The following is a 13710-nucleotide window of genomic DNA, read 5'->3' as shown; positions in this document are numbered from 1 at the left end:
TGTATCCAGCTGTCCCCATCCCCTCTCCAGCCATGCAGGCACAACCTCCCTATCTGGCTGCCTATGTCTCTTCCCCAACTCTCCCCCCCACACACACACACACAAGATTTAGTAGTGAAATTGCAGAGCATCCAAACAAGGCTCCTGGGGTTCAGCCAGCCCAACAGCTTGGACAGAAGGAAGAGCTTTATTAAGTCTGGGATGGAGCAACCCCACTTTACTATTCTATTCTGTCTTGCCTTTCCCTCACCTTTCACCCTAGAATCTCAATCTGAGAAGGACACCAGCTGTCTGTCTTTCCAATGTATCATTTTGTTGTAGAAATGAGTGGTGCATTTCCTGCCCAGTTTGATTTGCACTGTGGGGTGTCTCTGCAAAGAGAACAATCTGTTGGATCTCAATGGAGTTTGCCCAATATATTTTTACAGTTTGTATTATCCTCATTAGTAGCAAGGCTACAAACTCTTGACATACTTAAAACCAAGTTTTGCTAAGATTGTGACCATTCCTAATGAGGCTTCCTTACTCTGTATATACAGCAACCTCACTTTCAAGCCATTAACTACTGAGTGCATCCATTAAGCATTACATCTGCATGATACCATCCTGTGGTAGAATGAAGGAACTTTCCAGCTAATCTACAACCCAGCATCCAGAGTAACTTGTCCTACTGAAAGTGCAGTGTGTTCTTGTTTGTTGAATGATGTCCTGAGATTAATATGAAATATACATTATCAGTGTTGTGTTTTCAGGGAAAGGAGGGAAGGATGTTAAAGTATCTCTCCGATATACTTAAACTATGAAATAGGCAGCTGGTCAGGGTCATCCATGTGCAACTGTCTCAGAATTTGCACCCACAATCATGCTAGACTGTGACCCTGGGATCAGCTAAGGTGAAAGTATCAGAATTTTGCACAGTAGCATAGAAGATGACTTCAGATAATATCAGAGGTTTCTTCCAATTGCAATTAAATCAATAACGTTCTGGAAGCATTAGAACTATGGTAAAACCACATACATACAGTTGTGGTGTTGGACCAAGACATTAAAAGCAAGAAAAGAGAATGACCAACAGCCAGATGACCTAGGTGTCCTGGCCTACGAGGGTCACCGAGTAGCTGAGCCTCAATAGATAAGAGGGTGCCCACGTTGAGCTCACTAGTTGACATCCTTGTGAGAAAAAGACCTTGACCGGTTTCAAGATAGTGAAACAAGAAGAAGCATAACATTGTGCATATGAAAAATATACCAGACCAGAACTTCCTGTGTTCTGAGATTATGGATGGCTTGGCTGGGAACCTGAGCTGCCCTGTGAACTTGAAAAAGTGGTGAGAAGACAATGACTAAGAACAAATTGAAAGGGCAGAAGTCCAGGTATGTATTTCACATAGCCAACCAAATAAACCTTCAAGGTTAAAAACAAGGCAAAACCAGTTACTACTATTCTTAAGAAGATATCATTATGAATGATGAAAAAGTCAATAGAATGAACAGAGCTTTTGTAAACATACAGAAAGAACTTGCGAACTTTTCAAAAAGCCTTTTTCTTACATCTGTGCAGAAAGAGCTGAAGCACCATGAAAATGAACCAGCTAATGTTGACGAAGCAACACGACTAATGGCTCAGTTGTAATACAGTGACAGTGTATTGCATTCTCCAAAAGATCAATATATTGAGTATTTCATACTTTAATAAAAAGAAAAATATACCAAAAATATGTAAATAGAAAAGACCAAAATGAAGATCTATAATCGCAAATACTGTGGTTGGTCCGCGTGCTCCCTCTAGTAGACTGGCAGGTATTACATGGGACACTCATCTGGGTCGGAAAGCCTCTAGTTCCCATTATTCTTCATGGTTTTCAAGAGTAGGGAAGTTAGCAACATTGTCACTGAATAATTCACAGTTTTGCACAAAAAACCTTCATAGTCATTGGAAACAAAATTTTAAAACAGAGCAAGTCAAATTCGAGGTGGACATTTATTTCACTTTGTATAGTGAAGAAAACAAAACAGTACTATTTATATAACACAAAATAATTTGTTTTCATCTCTACCAAAGTGCATGTACAGAGTGGGGAGCAAGAAAGCAGAGTGACTAGTGATTTAAGATTACTGTAGATAATCTTATTACTTATTACTGTAGATAAGCTTATAATTACTATATAAGCATTGCAAAGTGACCCAGAAACACCCCAGTGGTGGAGACTTCTTTGTAACCCACACTCATCAGATCATCTCCAATCATTTTTTTATGAAAACATGAGACCTTAAGACATAAACCCTAATCCAATGGATCGTCTTCCACCATCTTTTTTTTTTTGGCCTAATCAGATTAAAAGGGCTGTCCAGGGTCAGTTTTGAGCACTTCCTGAGGCTTTCTGAGTCTTACAGCATCTCAGAATTTCCTGAGTCTTTATAAGCTTAAAAGGAAACTGATACAAAACAAGGTACAGTTGCTCTCACAGCAAGTGTGCTTACCCACCAAGACAACTCTCCACCCCTTAGTTTAATCATTTCTGTATAAAATAAGAGGTCTCAGTGCCATGATACTCAAACATTCTATCTTATGGTCTCATAGTAGCCTAGCAGCTATACAGGGAGTCAGTGTTAAAAGATGAATGTAACCCCTGGTGATGAGTTAATATATGCTCCAACAGAATCAAGTTCTATATTCTTAACTCTAGGGCTCTTAATTCCAATAACCTTCTCAGTTTACTTTCATGCCCTTTCTCCCTCTTTTTCACCTGGATGCAACCACCTGTATATACTAAACCTGTATATACTAAACTGTAGCTGGGGAAAAAAAAATCAAAAGGCCTTGAAAGAGTTGGAGAGTCTCTTTTAGAGCTATTTCTCTCTCTCTCTCTCTCTCTCTCTCTCTCTCTCTCTCTCTCTCCCCATTCTTCATCAGCTAGGGATACCATGCTGCCCATCAATCACAAAAGTCATGTTCAAATGTGAACACTGACTGCCTATACAGCTTCCGGGCTACAAAGAGGCTAATAAACAGGTCAAGTATATTGTTGAAGACTCAGATGAGAAGATTTTGGGGGGTACTATCTTTCAAGCTCACCCCAAGTATGCTTAAGATGCATTGTCATACATTCTAAGCTCATACTTGTAGATTAAACAATTGCAGATGTGGCCCCTTTCGTCATTCAGCTGTATATAAAGGACCTCTCCATATGGACATGGTGCAAGGAAGGAAAGAGGTGCTGCTACAACAATGGTGTGTTGGATGAGCAATCTGAACATGCAGTCACTTGTGTTCTCTGGTCCTGGTCAAGCTAGCACTATCATCCATGCTACTCAGTGACCTCTGAACAGATGCCATTGGGACAAACATGCAACTAAGACCCAGTAGGAACTTCTCTCATTATAGAAATGAGAGGCATAGCTCCATTACATACCTTTCCATTGCCAATGTTGAACCTTCATCAATAGCATACAATGTTTTTTACACAATCAGGACCTTTCTCTTATCTTCTAGCTTGGTATGGTCCATGTATATGAGAAGTTTTCCATTCTGATATGCTCTTCGTAGAATAATATGTGGGACTCTGAAAAAAAATCGAGACACCCACTTTCCTCTCCAATGATATAAATGATTGCTCCATCACTTTACAATAGATAACTACTCTCAGAAAGCCACAGGCACAAGTTTTAGAGTGCAAAGGACAAAAAGCTTGAAGTTCTGATGTTCAAAGACAAGCAAGAATACCCTAACTCCAGCAAAGATAAAAAGTTCAAATTCCCATTTCTTCTGTTTTTTTTTTTTTGTTTGTTTGTTTTTTGTTTTTATTTATGTTTTCTGTCACAGGCTATATACACAATTCTGACTCAAAAAAAGAAAAAAAGGTGGGAGGAGAGGTAGTACTACACCCAAGACAAAAACTAAGGAAAAAACATCATAGCTGAGTTAGTCCAGGAAGACTGAATCGAAATGATGCACATTTTCACTGATATTTCTGACACAGCCACCAATCAACACATTTGGAATCTTGAAGTTACTGGAGTCTATGAAAGGCCTTGTCAGGTATAAGGGCAGGTGAAAAAAAATGTATGAGGCAGAGTTAGGGGCCAACACTGATCTCAGGTAGCCAGCAGCAGAAATATTTGTCATGGTGCTGTCTTACTCTTCCTAATGCTGTGATAAAATACATACAAAAGCAACTGAAGGAGAAAAGAGTTTATTTGGCTCATAGTTGGGAAGTTTACAGCAACAGGCATTTGAGGAGCCACATTGCATCTGCAGTTAAGAGGCAGGGAGCAATGAATGCCAAAACTCAGCTCACTCTCTCAATCTTATCTACATACACACACATATAGAAAAAGAAGAATATGTTCAATTTGTAAAACATTCAAAATTATATAATACTAATAGGTTCAGTGACCTTTCGATGGGAGTGACTAGCCTTAAGTACACAGAATATAAAAATATATGTAAACTAGGCAGTGGTGGCACATGCCTTTAAATCCAGCACTTCGGTGGCAGAGGCAGGTAGATCTCTGTAAGTTCAAGGCTAGCCTGGTCTACAAAAATGGGTCCAGGACAGCCAGGCCTCTAGGCAGATCAACCCTGTCTCAAAAATAAGAGAGTAAGAGTGAGAAAGACAGACAGACAGACAGAGACAGAGAAAGAAAGAAGAAAAAAAAGAAAAGAAAGGATATTTAAGACCCTGGCAAGATGGCTCTGCAGTTAAGAATACTGGCCTGCTGCTTTTCCAAAGGACCCAAGTTCAATCCCCAATACCCACATAGCGACTCACAATCCCCTGTTAACTTGCTAACATCATGTCCAAGGGATTTGATAACCTCTTCCATCTCCCAAGGATACCAGGCATGACAAGGCATGCACACGATGCACAGACATGAAAGCAAAATATCTACACACATAAATAACAATAATAATTATTCTTACATTTACGATACCCAATTAGATCAAGAACCTCAGAATGATTATTACAAACCTAAGCTAATTTAAGTTAGAAAACAAGACAAATGAGGAAATAACAAAATAGGTAATACCAGCAAAGGTTACAAAATCAGGGCAGAAGAGATAAGTCACTGGTTAAGAGTATTTCTTTCTTTTCCAGAAGTCTGGGGTTCAGTTCTCAGCTGCCCAAATGCTCACAACCATTTGTAACTCCAGATCTAGGGGACTTAAAGTCTGCTTCTGACCTCCACAGCCACTGTCCATGCATGTGGGCAAAATATTCACACACATAAAATAAACATTAAAAAACTACAAGTAACAAAATCCAGTTTTTTGACACTACTTATAAAACACATTTTTGCAAATATGATCAAGTAGTAAAGAAAAATGCATAAACAATAAGTTTGTAAACAAACAAATGTGGATATACCTATTGATTTAAATGTTATAAGACCATACAACAAATAGGACTTTCCAGCTTATTTATCATGAGCCCAAAAGCTCAGTTAGCGTCTAAAAGGCTGTAGCTGACAGATGTTCAAATGTGACAGAGAAAGGACATAATAAGAATCAAGAAGTGGTTAGTGGTTAGTCAGGAAGTGAAAATCAAATGTATGAAGACCTGGTTGGGGGAGGGGTGTTCTACTCACCCGAGTACTTAAGAATCTCCCAACATCAGTCTCTCTGTGTACTGTCAGCCCTGGGAAACATTGTCTGGGACTAGGAAACCTGCTGCAAGACTGAATCTCCTAGATATGGCAGGGAAACCTCACCTATTATATATCACCAATATGGCCTAAACAACATCTGAGCAAATATACAATACCGCCAGTAAACATGCTAACATGAAGAGGCAAAATTTCATGGGGCCTGTCCCTAGGCAGAATTGTCACGCTGACCAACCCCAGTTACCACCTATACAGTAGTTGACTCATACATAAATTCAGACTTGCCCTTGGTCTAGTCAAAGCAAACCCAGGTATATAGAAATAAACAGAGGGTCAATGGAGATTAGGAAGGAAGAGCAAGTCTAGAAAAGGAATCAAGGGAAAGATGGCTAAAATTGTGGGGTAGTATTAAATCCTAATATAGTAGAAACTTTCTAAAATATATACTTATATGAAATTGATCAAATGAAATAGCCCAATAATAGAGGAAACAGAGCCCCAGCTGGCCATCTCTTGTTACCAGATGAAGCTTCCAGTACCAGATTGGGTTACATCTAAGTGAGTTGTTGGCCAAAGGAATACGATGGGAACCCCCGAATAAGCCAAGCTCTTGCCAAGACTCTAAGTTGCTCTCCACAACTAATAGCCAGGCCCCAAGGCTAAAGACAACACCTACACAATTCATTAAATATGGAGAAGTATAGCTGGTACCTACATAAAGTCTTCACACCAGCTCTAGTGTTCCCTTTTTAGAATTTTTAATTGTATCATACATACATACATATATGCATGCATACAGTCTTCTCTCGTTTTACCCTTTAGGTCCTCTGTATGTATATTAAGGCTTCTAGTTTAGTGTTTGGGGGAGGATGATCCTTCAGCCTGCAAACAAGTGGGGTCTCTGTTTCTTGTACCTTTTAGTGGTCTGTTTTTCTTCTGTGAGTCTGCAGTCATCAGTTCCCCTGAAAAAGTAGATTCCTTGTCCTTTACAGTCAGTGGCAGCACAGATCATGGACTTACACTTTGTTCCTGGCAATCAGCACATGCCAGGGTCCTCACTATGAAATTTAAATGAGCTGGCACACAGTATGGAGCGCTTGATGCTGCAGCTGCTCCTGCTGCTGCTGACCAGGCTACTCCTTGTGAGGCTCACATGCTCCGGGAGGAGAGCATGGGGCTGGCCAAGGTGTGCTTCCTGGCTGTAAACACAATGGTCATGTCTGGAGTGCAGGCAAGGCAGCCAGCACTGAGGGCAGTGTGCACTGTGGAGTACAGAAGCCTGGGGCTCAGGAAGATTCTGACTCCCAGACATGCTGCCAAACTGCATGATCACCCTGATGTTGAGCAAGAGGAAGATATCAGAGATGATGAATTGTTCATTTTCTGAATGAAGTTTCCTCGAAGACTTCCATGGTCTGTGCTGCTGCTGTAGGCCATGTTAGTGTTCCTTTTCTGTGTTCTGTGCTGCTGTGATGGACATGATCCAGGCTGCCACTGAAAACTGTGCTGAAGTCTGTGATCCATGCTGCCGCCTGCTATTATGGGCAAGGAAGCTTCTTTTGCAGTAGTATTGAAAACTGCAGACTTAATTGAGAATGGAAGCCATTTAAGGCTTCTGTGACAAGCCCCCCCTCCCACAAAAGCAACAGCCCAGACAGGAAGCCATTGAAGAGAGTCCTTTAAAACGGTGATAAAGATGCTAAAGTGTAGCTCTTCACAGTTGGAGAAGGGGGTGGAAAAGGGACGTTCAGTTTTCTTTAAGGGACTGGACACTGGGAGTCCAACCATGCATCAATGAGCATATGGGAACACAAACTAGAGTTGGTGGGGGTTTGGGGGTTTGGTTTGGGGTCAGGCAATGGTGGGAGGTTGGACCTTGGAGGAATGGGAAGCAAGTGTGATCTGGGTGCACTGTATGAAATTTCCAATAAATTAATAAAAATAATATTTGGGGGAAAATTAAGATTGACATATGCAAAAAACTTAAATGACATAGATAAGAGTCAAGAAAATAAGACTAATTAGGGCATGGATTAATGAGAAAACCAAACACTATTGTTTTACTAAAGGAACACAGCATTAATGTGACTATTAATGACATTCTGCTACACCATAGATCATTCAGCCATCATCAGAGAAGTTTCCTCCTGCAGATGAGAACTAATACAGAGACCCACAGCTTGAAAAGGTGCAGAGAGTGAGGAGAGACATTGAAACAATCTGAATGGGACGTCTTCATCAACACTTCTCCTCAGGGCACTGGGAACAATACAGAGATGAGGCAGAATGATTGTTGAGAGCCAGATGGGATGGAAGACACTGAGGAAAGCATGTCTTTCAGACACAGCAATACAATACAGAAGCACATATGCACTCCCAGAGATTACAGCAGCATGGACAGAGTCTGTACAGGTCTTAGTAAGGTGGGGCCCCATGGCTGAGAGAAAAGGTGTACAGAAATCCCCATTCCTAAACAAGACGCTATCTGCAATTGACAACCACTTGCAAAAGAAAAACAGGTTTCTCTAATGGAGTCTGACTGGGTATATAAACCACACCTAAGGGCAGGTCTCATGGTCCAGCAGTAGATGGCCAAAACAAAATGAACTCAATAGCATTTCTGGAGATTTTTTTTTCTCATACTGCTTTTTTTTGGGCATTTTACTTTATTGGTCCTTTTCTGGTTTATTATGGTTTCCATTTTTGTGTCTTTATGAGTGTGTGTGTGTGTGTGTGTGTGTGTGTGTGTGTGTGTCCCTGCCCATAGAGCACAATGACCAGCATAGCACAATATCCCTAAGGGCACAATTATGGCATTCATACTTTAGCAATAACAGTTTCCTAATAGGACATACAGCCCACTCAATAGGAGGAAAATCATGTCTGGTATCGGGAACCAACCCATCCGTGTAAGGCTAGGGAGGTGATAGAACTTGGAGGAGAACCTGCTGCTCTCACTTTATCTTCTCAGCATAATTCATATTTGAATGCTTAATGCTTACCCTTACACCCACAGAGAAGCATAGCTCTCGCCTTTGTCTTGGGGTTTCTATTGCTGTGATAAAAGACCATGACCAAAAGGAACTTGGGTAGGAAAAGATTTATTTCAGCTTCCAGCTTGTAGTCTGTCATCCAAGGAAGCCAAGGCAGGAGCTCAAGGCAGGAGCTGATGCAGGTGGAGACAGGAACTGATGCAGAGATCATGGAGGAACACTGCTCACTGGCTTGATCCCCATGGCTTGCTCAGCCTGCTTTCTTGTAACACCTAGGACCACTAGTGCAGGAGTGGCACCATCCACAGTTAGCTGGGCCCTCCTTTATCAATTATGAATAAAGAAGACAGCCCACAGGCCAATCAGTCGGGAACATTTTCTAAATCGAGGCTCTTCTCAAACAACTCTAGCTTGTGACAGGTTGGCATAAAACTAGCAAACATACTCCTCATCAAATAAACTTTTCTTTGCAATAGGTGGAAACCTTTACAAAAACAAACAAACAAACAAAAAACACGGCTGGTCAAAGTACATAAAACAACTGATGGTGGACTGTGCAACCCTAACTGAAACATCTACAAGAAAACTCCTACCCCTAAGGCCCAGGAAACATCTAGGAAGAGGAAGAGTGGACAGAATGATTGAATCAGAGGACTAGGAAATTGTCTCTGAAGGTTTTATCTCCTAGAAACGTGTTGTAAGAAACAGTACCCATGATACCTCACTGATATTGTTCCCTAAACAAGATGTACATAACTATGCCACCAGTATTCATGTTGACACAGAAGAGGAAAATTTTATGGGGTCCTCTTCTGAGGCAAAGTAACTAAGGAGTGCTGAGAGCAGGAGAAATAGTCATACCCAAAGATGAACCCCTGAGTTGGTTATTCAACACTGAAGAACAGCTCTGAAATCATATACATACCAGTTACACTAAATGGACCAAGCAGTTTGTATTTACATATTTGTGTGTGTGTGTGTGTGTGTGTGTGTGTGTTTGTGTGTGTGTGTGTAATAACAATTAAAGAAAAAGAAGCTCTGAATTCCACAGGGAGCAATGTGAAGGCTATATAAGAAGAGGTTTTTCTGGGAGGAGAGGAATGGATAAATTTATATGAGAGTTTTTTTAACTTTTTAAAATTTTTTATTAATTACACTTTATTCATTTTGTATCCCCCCATAAGCCCCTCCCTCCTCCCCTCCTGATCCCACCCTCCCTCCCGTTTCTGCATGCATGCCCCTCCCCAAGTCCACTATTAGGGGAGGTTCTCCTCTCCTTTTTGATCTTAGTCTATCAGTTCTCATTAAAAGTGGTTGCATTGTCCTCTTCTGTGGCCTGGTAGGGCTGCTCCCCCTCAGGAGGAGGTGATCAAAGAGCAGGCCAATCAGATTATGTCAGAGGCAGTCCCTCTTCCCATTACTATGTAACCCACTTGGACACTGACCTGCCATGGGCTACATCTGTGCAGGGGTTCTAGGTTATCTCCATGAATAGTCCTTGGTTGGAGTATGAGTCTCTGGGAAGTTCCCTGTGTTCAAATTTTCTTGTTCTGTTGCTCTCCTTATATGAGTGTTTTAAGTTTAACAAATGTTTTAAAGAAGTGGCTTAGGTACCGTCTGGGCTGAAGGAGACAACTGAAGGAACCCAGGACAGAGGAATCCCAGTTTTATTCCTGTTGTGACCTCTGAGCACAGTCACAGACAAAAACAGGCTCAGGCACTGTCTAGCATCACGGGAAGAACCATTGGTCTCTAGAGAGTCAGGCTCTGCCCTTAGTGTGAGTTATGGAATGCAACATCCAATAAATTTAATCTGGGAGAGTTAAGGAATGGGCCGGGTGTTGAGAACCTTATCTGACGTCCCCATTTCAGACCGGCAGAGCAGAGAGAGCCTGGGCATTTAGGAGTCAAGGCATACCAGGAAAGTCTCACTCGGGGAGGCCTGATCATTTCTGAAGAAAAATCGAAGGGGTAGATCTGTGGGAGAGGAGAGGTGGGAACTCTGAGGACTGAAAGATGGGTAAACTGTAAGCAGGAAAGTATTCTATGAGCTGAGAGAATCATTTTTTTAAAGCCTCAGTCTGGTTAGAGGAGTCCAAAATAATACACGCGTTCCTCTGTGGTTAGCCTGTAATCAAAGCCGAACTACTTTACACGAAATAATAATAATAATAATAATAATAATAATAATAACAATAATAATAATTAGTATTCTTCTCCTTCTGCCTCCACCACCTGCCTCGAGCCTTTTTCCGAGGTCCACTGAGAAGAAATGGAACCAAGGTCTGTGAGAAAACCTGAGACCCTGACGGTAAGTTGAGGAAACGGCAGTCCTCATGCAAGTTCTCCAAGTAGCCCATCTGCACTCAGCATGCATTGTGCTCTAAGCTAACCCGCCCCCAGGTCAGAGGGAGGCGCTCTGTTCGTGCCTTCTGCCTCGCTGCATTCTGGGAGCCTGAGTCCAGATCCACGGCTGTCTGAAGCAGGAGAAGACAGAGGAGCTTTGAAGCGAGTGGGTAAGACCTTGCGGGTGGAGTAGGAGAGCCTCAGCCTCGACATAGGACCCCCAGGTAATTCGAAGGCACCGCTGTCGTGTCCACTACTGCTGTAATCTGTGTTCCCAACAGCCACAACCGACCCAACTTGGCAATAGGTTTTCAGCCTCGCCGGGGCCACGAACGTAAATGTGATGGAGCACGTCCCGCTTGGGAGCCATTTTGAATGGAGAAGGTTCCAATTCCCTGAGGGGTTGGAAAGCTGAGGGTGGACTCTGGAAGCGCTACCCAAGAGAGTTAGTCAGCATAAAACGCAACTTGATTCCTGGTTAGTCTGCAAACTTTAGAAAGCCGACCTCCGTGGACTCTGACATTCAGAACCACCTTATGAGGTGGGCCGAGCGGAAAGAGCTGAAGCTCTATGAGGAAACAAGCTGAGACTCAAAAGAGGGACGCAGCCGCCCTGAGAGAGGGCCTCCCACATAATAAGCAAGAAGCCTCTCTCCAGTCTCTTCCTCCTCAGAAGAGTTCCAGAGTCCTCACCTTCTCGTCCCTATGATTTTTTGTTTTAGTTTTGTTTTTGGTTGGTTGGTTGGGGTTTTTGTGGGGAGGGAGGGTTACGTTTATTTTACTTTTATTTATGTATTTGAGTGTGTTTGCAGTGATGGAGCTAGTTAATTCGAGGTCGAGGCCAGAAGCAGGCACTGGATTCTCCAGAGCTCCGAGTTGTGAGCCAGCCAAAGTGGGGGCTAGGAACCAAGCTCCAGTGCCCTATAAAACCAGCAGGTGCTCCAGTGATCCATCTCTTCAGTCCCTGGTTTTGTTTTAGAACAGGATCCCCTCTACCTAGCCCAGAGTGTCCCAAACGTTGTACAGACTGACCTTGCAGTACAGTCTGCCCCAACCTCCTTAATGTTGGTACTGCAGGCATGTGCCACCACGCACTATTTAAGAAACATTTTTCTGAGGGCTGGGATACTCGACGAGACATGTTAAGACTATGGGACTAACAAAGCCCCAGACCTCACAGGGGAACAGCCTTTCCCCCACAGAATCCAGTGGTAACCTCCACCTCCTCAAAGTCACTTCCTCCTCAGTAGAGAATCAGAGTTACTTTTTTCTCTTTTTTGCTGTTAGGTTTGTTTTTGTTTTTATTTATGGGTAGGTGTGTGCCAGTGCACTTATGGTTGTTTGTGCGTATGTCAGAGATATTGTCGTTTGGATTGTTTTGACTTTTTGAGACAGGCTCTTTGGTTTGGTTGGTTTCTTTGGTTTTGTTTTGAGATGATCCCCATTATGTAGTCCAAGCTGTCCTGAAACTCTATCTAGACAAGGAGAGCCTCTCCTCGGCCTCCTGTGTACTTAGACTGCACTCAGTTTAGGAAACATTTTTGAAGGGCAAGCTCTGTAAAGGGATGTGGTGAGATCATGAGGATACTGAGGAAGCCCCAGTCCTAATAGTAAAACCTAACCGCAGCTCTTAATGGCCTGCACCATAATAGGGGTGGGCTTTGTTCAAATGAAGACCAACATCCTCTATCTGCGTCAGCAGACTTTGGGTCAGGGCCATCAGACTAAGCCCTTTATCTGTTTCTAGGTTGCTCATCTCAGAGAGCTGAAGGCCTCATCAAGCAGATCTTGACTCAAGCACCAAAAAGCTTGGAGTTGTGTCAGGACTCAAGGTGAGGACAGAGGGACTCTCATCATGTAAACACACGGGACCCAGCCCTTCTGTTGGATGTGGGACACATTCCCTCCCCACACTTACTTCTTTTTCCTCCTCACAGAAATAAGCCTCCACATTACTGAGGGTGAGTTCCGTTTCTCAGGGGAAGCAGTTCAGTCCTTGCCGTTTACCAAGGTAAGTATGAGACGGGCTCCACCTCCCAATACACAAGGACTTTAGGGAAGTGTTTTACCTCTTCCCATCACCCCAGGCAAGTTTAGCCAGATGTAAGCTGCCTCACTCCCTTTTTCCAGCCCAGAGCTGTGGACTTCCTTTGCAAGGAGTTGGGCCACAGGATGGCAGAGGGGTGGGTGTAGATCCTGACAGTGCAAAGTTGAGAACTCAGCGTGACTGCAGAAGTATCACAGGAGACAACAGAAGTGTGCCCCAGAGTCCAGCTCTCCTTTCCTATGGGAGCCGGACACATGGTGTTCTCAGAGTCTGAAGCTCTGGGATGCCTCGGCAGCTCTTACAGGAGCTCCAGGGGCCAGAAATGAAGGGCTTAGTCTAGGGACGGATCCTAAGGTCAGACATGGGGTCAGACCAAGCAGTCAAGAGTGAGGGGGAGGTACCAAGGCTCCCATCCACCCCAGAACACAGGGACTCCATATTTCCCTGCACCACTGAAATGTCAAGCTCTGTAAACATAGCTGTGCTCTGGAGACATTTCTCACTACTTCCCTCAGTCTCAAAAGTAATAGGACGGACAGGCAGTTGGGTTCCCCTGTTGCCATACGGAACCACCCGAGAGAAAAACTATTTTGACTATTTTGTCAGGTTTCAACTGTCAGCAATGTATTCTCACACTGCCTCTTCTTGCCCCAGGTCTGAGTCCGTATCACTGTGATCCTGTCCATCCTCCTGCCTTCAAGCTGCAAGGAACGTCATC

At 43.0% G+C, this 13710-nt stretch overlaps 1 pseudogene; it reads left to right on the top strand.

The window, feature by feature from the left end:
* Window positions 1-1303: 1303 nt before the first annotated feature.
* On the top strand, window positions 1304-1697 carry LOC129678102 (ribosomal biogenesis factor-like; annotated as a pseudogene).
* The last annotated feature ends 12013 nt before the right edge of the window (window positions 1698-13710 follow it).

Source organism: Psammomys obesus, unplaced genomic scaffold (genome assembly GCF_907164565.1).
Source record: "Psammomys obesus unplaced genomic scaffold, mPsaObe1.curated_primary_1811, whole genome shotgun sequence".
Lineage (NCBI taxonomy): Eukaryota > Metazoa > Chordata > Mammalia > Rodentia > Muridae > Psammomys > Psammomys obesus.
Note: the sequence above shows the minus strand (reverse complement) of the source record. Positions and strands in the feature narration are given on the sequence as shown.